This window comes from Rattus rattus, chromosome 13, assembly GCF_011064425.1.
Source record: "Rattus rattus isolate New Zealand chromosome 13, Rrattus_CSIRO_v1, whole genome shotgun sequence".
Classification (NCBI taxonomy): domain Eukaryota; kingdom Metazoa; phylum Chordata; class Mammalia; order Rodentia; family Muridae; genus Rattus; species Rattus rattus.
In genome coordinates this window covers 40,720,891-40,733,655 of record NC_046166.1, presented here as the reverse complement: position 1 = coordinate 40,733,655, position 12,765 = coordinate 40,720,891, and the positions used below count along the sequence as shown (strand labels likewise).

Below are 12,765 nucleotides of genomic sequence, written 5' to 3'. Positions count from 1 at the left end.
TCACGCCGAGTTAAAGGCGCCCGGCCTGGCCGCCAGCCCCGCCACGCGCCGCCACTCCCATTCTTATCCACCACTCTCACCTCCCCATTTGGGTTGCCAAAAATGCGTTTTGAGCCATAAACAAGGAGAATAAACCTGATTGCCTCTGGAGGTGATCTGTCATTTCCCGTTTGAGCTTTTTTTTTTTTTTTTTTTAATGCATCTGTGACAACGAGACGTTCCCAATCATTTTAAAGGTGGCATTCCACGCTGATGGGTGACAAGATACGGAGCCAGCAATGGGAAGCCTTCATGGAGACATGTGCTGAGCAGTCGGAGGGCCCTAAAGGGTTAAGATTACGGGAAGCTCTGGCAAGACATCCAGGAGGCAGAAAAGCAATGAGATCTAGAAGACAGGCCTTCATCCATCTCCAGTAGTATCTTGGTAATGCACAGCCAGAATAACCTCTCTGTAGATACCAAGGGGGCGGGGATAAAAAGCCACAAATCGCAAATAAAACCTATAACTACATCAAGCAATATTAATTACCAACTACAAACCTATTAGCTAATGTTCAGCGACCTCCTTTTAAACCCAAGACAGGCCTTTAAAAGGCACCGTTTGCTAAAACGGCAAGGAACTGAAAGAGGACTGGTTTAGAAGAACCAGTGTGCAAAGGGCCATAGAGTTGGTGTTTGTTAATGTCCTCCCGAATGGGAGTTGTTGATGGTCAGATATCTCAAATCGACAATTCTCTGGAAGCTAAAATGGTCGCACAAATGTTGGCAGTAATTATGACTTCAGACCGACGGTGATCATGTGACAACTTTGATATTCATCCCCTGGGCAGATCAAGTAGGCAAAATACCAAAGATGGACCCATGCAATGAATGGTCTAGTAGAAAAGAAATGCAGAAGGCTGAGTTAAAGCCAGAATTTGTGCCACATTGTGTGAAGCATCCCTCACACCTTAACCTGTATGGGGCATGCCAGGAGCCGGGGCCTAGAGCATGAAGAGCCCCTCAAAGAGTAAAGGAGATGGTGCCCAGGGCCATGGGAAGGGTGCAAAGGTCCAGAAGTCGAAATGAGTCTTGTTTTCTGTTGAAAGAAATGCAAGAAGGGGCCAGTGTGGCTGGAGACAGAGCTAAACAAGAAAGCTGTGGGCGATGAGGTCATAGAGAGAGGGGGAGAAGATCATGCAGGAACTTGCTGGTCATGTTCATGGTTTTATTTTCTACTCTTGATGGACTGGGGGCCACAGAAGGGCTCAAAGCAAAAATCCAGCCATAATTTTATAATTTCTATGTAGAAGGAGTTTAGAGGGTGTGATATAAGGGGGAGTGGGAATTACATGTAGTATGTAAAAAAGAAAAGCTTTCATGTTCCCTCTGTGAGAGAAAGGATGAGTGGGTTGGTGTATATCTAAAGAGGAGAGCTATTTGTCTCAGCCACTTGTGACAACAGAACTAGCAGGGAGGTGAGAGCATCCAGGGGCCAAGCAGCCAGTAAATATGCCAGGGCTCTCAGAACCCAGATGATGCATGAAGCAGGTATGGTAGCTGCTGCCACCCCCCCACCCACCCACCCCCACCACTGTCAGTAGCTGACTCACCCACGTCAGCTAACAATGTGCAATGGTCATCCCAAGAAACAGATGAGTGCAGCCACTGTGAAAGTCAGGTTCAGCACATCCGTCCGCCTGTGCTGTGGCAAAGACTGCTTTGTTCATGTGATCCCTGGATCCCTAGCCACAACTTCTAAGCCCCAAGCCCTCCTAGGACAATAGCGTCATATCTTAGTCATGAACTAGTCACCAAGTCAGACCGTTGTTGGGAACCCCAATATTCAAGCTGGGAAAGTCACAACTAGATTTTAATTGCCAGGGAGACAGTTCAGTCAGGAGAATGGGGAGCTGAGTTATAAAAACCACAACCCACATTAAAGAGAGAGAGAGAGAGAGAGAGGGAGAGAGAGAGGGAGAGAGAGAGAGAGAGAGAGAGAGAGAGAGACCAGGCACGGGCTTGCAAATCCAGCACTAGAGGGGCAGAGACTTGAGCATCTCTGTGGCTCCCGGGTCAGCCAGTCTGTCATAATCAGAGATCTCCAGACACAAACAGAGATTGTGTCAGATCAGATCCACGTCAGACCAGAGACACTGTCTTAAAAAAAAAAAAAAAGAAAAGAAAAGAAAAAAAAAGGACAGCACCTGAGGAATACCTAAAATGAGCCTCTGGCCTCCACCCACATGTACACATACACTGTGCATTCACTCCCAACCCCACCCACAAAAACACACAGGTACACAAATCCATGTACACATGTACACACACTTATAGGCATATGCAGATACATATACATAAACACACTGCACACTTGTACACATAACAATGTCTAAGTGAGTCCATTTTCTAAAATTAAAGTTTTTAAGTCGAGCTTAAGAAGCATTTGCATATTAGATTTATGCATGAGATCATGAATATTAATTAGCTCTGTTTTGTGACTTGACTTCCATTGTATCATTGTTTTTAGACTTGTTAACATGGAAAATTGTAAGAAGTTTGTCTGAGATTCTCCTTTAAGTTTTAAATCACTTAAAATTGTCAGATTTGTCACCATTGAGTGAATGTCAGAGGCACAGAAGTGTGCACCCCAGACGGTAGGGACGTCTTGTTCTAGTCATTGTTGCTCAGTGTTCTAACTAGGTAGCTAGGAAAGGCTACCAAACACTTGGGAAGATTTGAGCTGAAGTCTTTCCCACTCAGATATGTCAACTGGTTTAAAATTTTGAATATACCAAATCTACAGTATTAAAAATAAAAGTGAAAACACAAATGAATTTTCTGACTTTTATATCAAAAGCACTATCAACAGAAAAAAATACCTTCTACAGAATAGGAGAAAAATGCAAATCATAAATCTAATAAGGGATTAATATCCCCAATACAGAGAGAATTGTTAAAACCGAAAGCAACAACACTGTATGCACATATACACACACCATCTACACACACATCTACACACACCATATACACACACCATATACACACATACCATATACACACACCATATACACACATATACACACACCATATACACACACATATACACACACCATATACACACACCATATACACACACATATACACACACCATATACACACACCATATACACACACATATACACACATATACACACACCATATACACACACATACACACACCATATACACACACAAATACACAAACATATACACACACCATATACACACATATACACACACCATATACACACACATATACACACATATACACACACCATACACACACACATACACCCACACCATATACACACATATACACACACATATACACACACCATATACACACATACACACACATACCACATACTCACACATGGCGTCTGAAGTGAACCACACAGGGCCACCCAGTTATTCCTGTACGTACACACACACATACACACACCATATACACAAACATATACACACACCATATACACACATATACACACACCATATACACACACATATACACACATATACACACACCATACACACACACATATACCCACACCATATACACACCATATACACACACATATACACACACCATATACACACATATACACACACCATACACACACACATATACACACCAACATATACACACACATATACATATACACACACATACACACACCATATACACAAACATATACACACACCATATACACACACCATATACACACATATACACACACCATATACACACACATACACACCATATACACACACCATATACAACCACCATATACACACACATATACACACATATACACACACCATATACACACACATACACACACCATATACACACACATATACACACACATATACACACACCATATACAACCACCATATACACACACATATACACACATATACACACACATATACACACACCATAAAGCTTAATCCGAAAGCTTCAAAGGAGACACACAGTAGCCAATCAGAATAAGCACATAGGGGCTGGAGAGATGGCTCCACTATTAAACACTAGACTCACAAACAACAATATAAGATTCATCACATAAAAGTCCTCAACATCACTAATCATCAGAGAAATCCATGTATTTGTCAAAAATGCCTATCAAAAGTATTATAAGGTACCCCTTGCAACCTTTAGGAAAACCATTATCAAAAAGAGGCAGGGAGAGGAAGAAGAAAGAGCTCCAGTGTAGAGACATTAGAGCCCCCGTTATTGGTAGGCAAGACTGAATAAACAATATGTCAATATTTCAAGCAGTTAGAAACAGGATTAAAATATGATCCGGTGAGTCCACCTATGAATGGGCACCCAAAGGAACTGAATGCAAGGTATGAGAGGGATATTTGCAGCCAATGTTCATAGCCACCTTACTCATCAGCATCAAATTCTGAAAGCAACTGGCTTCCATCAGTGAATTGACGAAATGTAGCTAAGCCATCATTACTCAGCCTCCAAAAGAAAGGCATTTTTAAATCTGCTGCAACCCAGACGAATCTTGAGGACACCATGCTAAAGGATATGTCCGTCCCAAGGAGACAAATACAGTCTCCCACTTACATAAGGAAAACAATCAAAATCCCACGGGCCAGTAGAAGAAGAGTGGCTTCGGGAGCTGAGGGGCCAGAGCTCGGGAGCCACTGTGTAACAGACAGAGGGATTCAGCTTTATGAGAAATGGATGGTGGTGAGCACTAACGCCCTAGTGTACTCCATCTTACCCCGCGCCTTACAATAGCTAAGACAGAGCTTCTTGTGTATCTAGCACCATAGTAGTATTTTATAATTCTAAAGATGCTTGAAGCCATAGGGAATCAGAGGAATGTATAGCTACCTAAAATTACATTAATACGTGTGTGTGTGTGTGTGTGTGTGTGTGTGTGTATGCGCGCACACGTGCTCGTGTGTTTAATGAAGGTACCCAACTAGGAGTGATAATGTTCTCCCCAAGAGCCGTAGGATATCTAACAAGAATCCCCACCCAGTACCAGGCATGAGGAATCTCCTTAGAGTGGCTGGTCAGGAGAATTCAAAGGACTACCAAAGCCATATAGATTGTTGCTGTTGCCCTTGGTTGCTTCCCAGAATTTGAAGGTAAGCCCCTGTTGCAGAAGGCACAATATACTTCAGACATAGGACTTGGAGGAATTGAGCTGAGTCTGACCTGGAACCCTCCTCCCTGAAGACTAGCTTTCAGAGTAGCTGAAGGTGCCATGCAGGCTGCTGACGATGAAGATAATCAGTTCCCCTACCCAGCTATGACACCTACAAACAACAACAAGGACGAACAACAACCAGAATCCCCCAAGGATGTAACGAAAGGCAGCTACAATCGGGAAGTCACCAATGGCTGACTAACTGAACTTGGGACTTACACAATGGGATGGATATCAGGCCTGGCACTGCAAACCTAACCAAATTCTCATGACGGGTGAGGACATAGAACCTAGAGTAGGACATATGACAGCCACGGCCCTAAACCAGTGCAACCTCTAACTGCAGTTCTCTTTATGCCCACAGGAATATGCAAAATGACATCCTTTATCCAAGAAACCTGTCACAGCACAGATGGAGCCATTAATGAAAACCATAGCTGGTCAAAATGCAGAGGTCATAGGGTGCACAGCCCCAGAAGAGAAGATCTTAGGAGAGAAGGTGGAAAATTTGTAAGAACACAGGACCAGAACCTCTCCTGAAAGATTTACGTCTTCTGTATATGAAAGGGAAGCTACACTTGTGAAATCTTAACAACAGGGTTACCTAAACAAGAGGTGGATAATGACAATGCCCTGACATCATCCCAACACAGGTGGTAGAAGTCTCACAAAGCCCCTCCCTAAAGGAAAAGCCATAGATGATATCTGATGAGGAAGATCACCCGTCCTCCCTAGGGAGGAGCTCCCTAATCAGCTATCCAATACCAAGTGGTCAGCCCCCAAATACACACACACACACACACACACACACACACACACACACACACACACACATATATAAAACACTAAATAGGCTCAGCAGGTTCTACTTATATGTTTGCTAATTTATATAAATATATGCAATGATAATAATTAACAAAAAAGTCAGAAATTTGAGAGGGGGAAGACACAGAAAGTACTGGAGAGAAAAGGACATTATATGCAATAAAACAAATTTAATAACAATAATAGTAATGTCTTCTAATTTAATATACCAGATTTGAAGGTACAAATCAAGTTAAGAAAGTGTATTTGCCTACACCCCTTCATAGGCCTAACTATTTAATAAAGGAAATCTAGATTTCCATTTAACCTGATCACTAATACCGGTACCATCATTTCTCTTTCAATGCCATTACAAATGTATTAGCCAAATGCTACATTGAAAAATAAAAAAGCAGCAGCCATCTTAGAAAAGCAAGCTGTGCAACAGACTCATAAGAACCCAAATCAGCTTTTATTTAACTTTGATACCTTGTTACTTAATACACCACTATTTTTAAAAACTGAATTAAGTTGAATCTTCATTATTAGATTTCATTTTGTAATGACCCAAATCAAACTTTTTTCTACACCTGATCAAATTTACATGAAAATTTGCACATGGGGCCACATGTGACCTCTGCAGGTCCAATCGGGTTCTTGTCAAGATTTCAGACAGAGAAGGGTACTTTGCGTCTGACCTGAAGAGGAAGCAGTTCTCCAAGTGTGCCAAAGCTTCACTTCTGGTCAAGGTCTTGGCTTCTTTAGGAATTGATGGTGTGCAACTATTTGGGGTGCAAGATGAAGCTTCCCCATCGGCTATGTGATGTGTCTTAGTTAGGGTTTCCATTGCTTTGAAGAGACACCATGACCATGGCAACTCTTAAAGAGGAAACCATTTAATTGGGGCTGGCTTACAGTTTCAGACGTTCAGTCCATTATCACCATGGCAGAAAGTATGGCAGATACAGCACTGGATAAGGAGCTGAGAGTTCTACATCTTGATTTGCAGGCAGCAAAAGGTGTCACACTGGGTGTAGCTTGAGCATATGAGGCCTCAAAACCTACCCACACGGTGACACATTCCTCCAACAAGGCCACATCTCCTAATAGTACCACTCCCTATGGGCCAAGCAATCAAAACATGAGTCTGTGGGGGCCATTTCTATTCAAACCACCACATGGTGAGAGAAAGAAGTCACCCTACCACAAGCTTCAGAGAAGACATCAATTTCTACGTAACAGCATAGAAAATAACAGAACAACAGAGAGGGCTGTCAAGCAAGGTGGCATCTATGATACTATGTAGCAGCTCCAGGCTGGGCTGGATAAACCTCACAATAAGGATCCAGAGTTTGAGCAAACTCACAGCAAGACAAGCCTCAACACAGGGTGCAGAAGCCTAGCCAGGAGTCAACCCAGCGACTGTATCCATTCAAAGGCTTTGGAAACATCCTGTGGATCTCACTTCATGGGTCCTGAGACAAGCTCATCCCAGATCCCCACTGCTGGATTATCTCCAGGAGCCCTGTGGTCGATTCCTGAGCACTGTATTCACTGAGCTGACCAACTGGTAAGCCAGTCTCCAGCCCTTTGAGTCAGGCATCTTCCTCTTCAGAGAGTGGCCAAATGTCCCAAAGGCTGAATGAGAACTTCATTCTGTGCATGAGAAGAGATGCCACATACAGATATGGTCACGGACAGATTCTCTGCCCAATTTGGGGGGAAAGGCCTGGGAACTCCTAAAAGATTAAATGTTGCTTTTCCATATTAAAAATACCAAATGAAAGAAGAAGAGGAGAAGAAGAGAACGGGAACTGTGGTCAGCTGGTGGCACTGAGGTGGCACTGTCCACATCCTGGACTTGTGCTCTGAGGCTACCTCACTGAGGTTGTGGTGAGAACCCACGCCCACTTTCTCTTTGGCCAGGACGGAGCTCACTGTTTGGAGAAAGGAAGGAGGGTTTGTCACTTTGGGGAAGCAAGGCTGGCCTGCCATCTCTTCCTAGCTTCTAAAACACAGGAAGACCCTGTTTACCCTGTCTTCTCATGTGAAAGCCTCCAACTGGTTGGAGGTAGACTGAGTATCCCCTAAAGGAGAGGGGTAAGCAGACAAGTGTTCACAGCTGGCTGCAGACAGGAGTGAGGGAATGCTGGGATGATGGCATCCTGTCAAAAGGAACTGTGGCGGTAGATGGCCAGTGTTCCTCACAGAAACGACGAGCTCTACAGATTAAAGGGAATGTTCTACAGCCTCGGCCTCGAAAGCCACACATACCTCCAAACTGCTGTTGGAGGCCGAACCGCTGAGCCATTCTAGGGAGGACAGCCTAGAGGACAAGACGGCCCGACTGCGAGGGACAGATTTCAGTTTGAACTTGAATTCTAATAGAAACAGGGTGAGGAGGGGAAACAGGAAGCATTATCAAGGCAGAGCTTTGCAAGTGTTGGTGGGAGAGGAGGGGAGACAGACAGAGGCCACGGGGTGAGTGAGAGACATCACCAGTCTTCACGGGTTCCTGTCTACACACACACACACACACACACACACACACACACACACACACACGCACGCACACACACACGCATGCACATACAGTGGGGGATTGGGGGGAGCAAATTCATATAATCATATACCGAACTTATTTGTTAGAAGAGCTTCCAAAACGAGCTTTTTAATTTGAAAATCAAACTTAAGAATCAGTAATTTGGTTCAATATTAAATAGTTTAAAGCCATCACTGGACTGTCTTGCAAAATAATTAGATATTTGAGTTTGTATATTAACTAACATGGAACAGCCCCAATTCACAAGTGAATGCCGTCTGAGATAATGGAAAATGTCGAGCCATCTTCTCTGGCAAGGTTAGGCAGTAATGGCGAAAGTACTTAGTTTGGTTCAGTGAACTTTGTCACCAGAAGTGACTCTGCATAGGGCACGTATTTAAGAATACCTACACATTCTTCTTTGGGAAAATATACCAGGGAGGGGGTGGGGGTTGTATCAAGCTTACAAAATGGTCTTCAATGTTATTAACATACGTTTTCACCGCCAGCAAGATGACTCATCAGGTAAAGGAACTTGCCACCAAGCACGTCTAAGGACATGAGTTTGATCCCTGGCAAAAAAAAGAACTGAGTCCCAAAAGTTTTCTTCTCAATAGCACTTGCACGCAGAATGCTGGTGCGATCCCCTTGTGTCCTGCTCACACACGATAAATAAATGGGTTTTTTTTTTTTATTGCCAATGAAACCTGAAGAGTTCTTAACTCTCTCTACTCAATGACACCAGTTAAACAAGATTCAGTGTATGCCCTGTGAGCCCATGTATGGTTGAGCCACTTTTATTTCTTTCGATGTGTGTGTATGTGCAGATGTATATGTATGTGTGGGTGCATGTGTGTACGTATATACATACCTGTGGAGTCAGAGCTCAACCTCAGGCATTATTCCTCAGGAACCTCATTTTTGACAAAGGGTCTCTCACTGGGCCCTGATGCTCAACAATAAGGCTGGGGACGCTGGCCACAGAGCCCCCAGGAACTCCTTACCAGAGTGCCAACACACCAGTCCTCCAGGTTTCTCTCTAAAGTTCAGTAATGAGGCTCAAACTTGCACAGCAAACATACCATTGACTAAGTCATCTTTCCTGCCCCACGAATCGCCTTTTAAAAATCTGCCTTGTTTTGAGATATTGTTTTTTGTACATTAGCTCACACTGCAGCTACGTCTGCATATTTGAAGAAGCAAAAATTAACTCAAGTAAGTAAAAATAGCACATGATTTAATCTCTTACAAAGCCTAGAGCAGCCCAGGACCCTCCCACAAAGAACAGGGTTGCTCTAGAGCCATGGTTCTCAAACTGTGGGTTGTAACCCCTTTGTGGGATGGGGGCAAGACCATCCTGCATATCAGATGTCTGCATTACCATTCATAACAGTGGTGAGATTACAGTTATGAACTAGCAATAAAAGTAATTTTATGCTTGGGGGTCACCACAAGATGAGGAACTGTATTAAAGGGTCAAAGTGTTGGAAGGTTGAGACCCAAAGTTTGTCTGAGACCCAAATGGCCAACACCAGGTTCTCCCTCATGAAATCTAAGCTTGAGAATGAGATAGGTTGAAGCAGAAGTCATAGGCTGATGGCAGTAGAGAGGAAGGAATTCAGTTACCTCATATACATGGCTAACAAGTTTTAAAATCCCCCCGCCCCCATTTTCCACAGACATCTCTGGCCTCTGCTGTGGAAGTAACAGAGATTAGCATTTGATTCTCCAGCCAAGCTCCAAGAAGCAGAACAGGACTTTCTCCACAGCCTCTTCACGTTTCCCACGTCTCCTCACTCACCCGACCTGCAAAGACAGCTGAGATCCCTTGGGTTCTGTGAGTCCCTTGGGTTATCATGACTGATATTGACCTCGATGCATTTGAAAAATAAACTGAGCATGTGTGTGTTATTTTTAAACATGCATACTTTATATTTATGTTCAGCAAGTCCTTGACATATTTTGCTACAATATAACCAGGGGATTTTTGTGTCGTAGAAAATACATTCATGGCCACTTCCTTCTCTCATTAAAAAAATCATGAAGGGACAGGTGAGATGGCTCAGCAGGTGAAGAATATCCTGCCACCAAACCTGACAATCTGAGTTTGAGCCCTAGAACTCACGCGGCAGAAGAAGAAACCGACCTCTGAGAGTTGACCTCTGACCTCTATTTTTCTCATATGGCACATAGACACACAAATAGATGTAACATATATATATATAATTATGGGGATCACCAAAGCTACAAATCCAGAAATAAATAGTAGCAAAACAATACTGAGAAACGGACCACTGAAGAACAAGACCACAATCGGCCCACACAGATATACCCCAACGCTGTGTAGCACGCTGCCACCAGACATCCTTAACCAGCAACTCTTCCTGTTTCCATTTTTGAGACTTTGTACTCTTTACTTAAAAGATCACTAAAAGCACAGGTTTCTACACGTTTGCTCTCCTGAGATTCCAGGGTAACATCACCCTGGGCTCCTATCACTATGGATACAAAACACAAAATACATCCATCCTCCAACACCACTTCCTGTCTTTGGTTTTCTTGAAGCCAGAGGAAGACATTTGTATCCTGGTCTCTCACCACTCTGTGGTGGAAGCTGGATTCTTTCCTGCTTTTGCCCAGAAGGTTACTAGCTGATAACAGTCTGCAGGAGATTTTGTCAAGTGCCATATTACCGCTTTTTGTTCAACCATGATAAATAAATACATTTATTTATTTGTGTGTGTCTGTATACGTGCACACACATGTCACAGCCTGCCTATGGAAGTCACAGGCCAAATAGTGAGGCGTCAGTTTTCTCCTTCCAACATAGGAGTCATAGGCTCAATTCAGGTTGTCAGGCCCAGGGCGAGCATTTTCACATGGTTGCTCCGACCATGAATGAGAATGAGTTTGATCTCCAGATCCCACATTAAGAACACCAAGAATAATAGTGGTAATCCTACCACTAGGAGTATAAGGAGAAGCAGAAGCAGGAGGATCTCCAGCTCTTTGACTGCTAGCCTAATAGGTGAGTTCCAAGAGATCTTAAAACAAGGAGGTTGACATTTGAGTAGTGGCACTCAAGGTTGACCTCTAACCTGCACAAGCATGTATATGCATAGACACATGTATACAGAGACAGACACACAGAGAATCACACACACACACACACACACACACACACACACACACACACACACCGTGGGGTGGGAAGACTCAGGAGTTTAAAAAATACATCTTCTGTAAGATAAATATGTACATTTAACTTTGGACATAAAAGAAATTACCAATAAGTCAGGGGTGTGTGTGTGTGTGTGTGTGTGTGTGTGTGTGTGTGTGTGTGCGCGCGCGAGCGCGCGCGCACGCGCGTATCTATATCTGTGTGCATATGTCAAAAAGAGAGGGATAACTCTGTCTGCTTTCTTTCACCCCTAAGTAGATGGGCAATGACTTTGTAAGATGCATACCGAATAGGTATCACTACAATTTTGTTTCCTTAAAATGGAAAAGGGAGGGTGAGGTAATTTCGCATGCTGCTAGATGGTCCCAGTCTCTTTTGCTTTCCCAGCTCCCTTAGGGAACCAGACAATACAAGTGCAAAGAGGCCACCACCTCCTTCCACTACTCTAAGCTGCATGCTCTCTGGGAGGGCAGAAGAGCAGAGAGAGGCAAGTCCCAACAGTCCTCACATGAAGGTGCCTCAGCACACAAACCCATCTAGACCTCACTTCAGCCTGTGAGCAGGGATTCACGTGGTAACAGTCAGCCATCAAAAAGACTGACACCTACAGGCTTCAGCCTCATTGGTGAGAAAACGGGAGACCATGCTGGAAATGGGATAGGGCCACTGCAAATGAGAAGTCACTAGAGCAGTGGTTCTCAATATTTGGGAGTCGCATAGCAGATATGCATTCACAACAGTAGCAGAATTATAGTTATGAAGTAGCAGTGAAATAATTTATTGTTGGGGGTCACCATGACATGAGGAAATATGTTAAAAGGTTGAAGCATGGGGTTGGGGATTTAGCTCAGTGGTAGAGCGCTTGCCTAGGAAAGCGCAAGGCCCTGAGTTGGTCCCCAGCTCCGAAAAAAACAAAAAAAAAAAAAAAAAAAAAAAAAGGTTGAAGCATTAGAAGGTTGAAAACCCCTGCTCCAGAAAGAGACAGACGGCAATAAAGGAAAGAGAAAGTTGAACCCAGACATTTAATGGGGCACAATTTT

At 43.5% G+C, this 12,765-nt stretch overlaps 1 protein-coding gene across 1 annotated transcript in view; it reads right to left on the bottom strand.

The window, feature by feature from the left end:
• Positions 1-12,765, bottom strand: part of Stox2 (storkhead box 2) — a 230,855-nt gene that overhangs the window by 110,063 nt on the left and 108,027 nt on the right. The gene's annotated exons all lie outside the window — the stretch shown is intronic.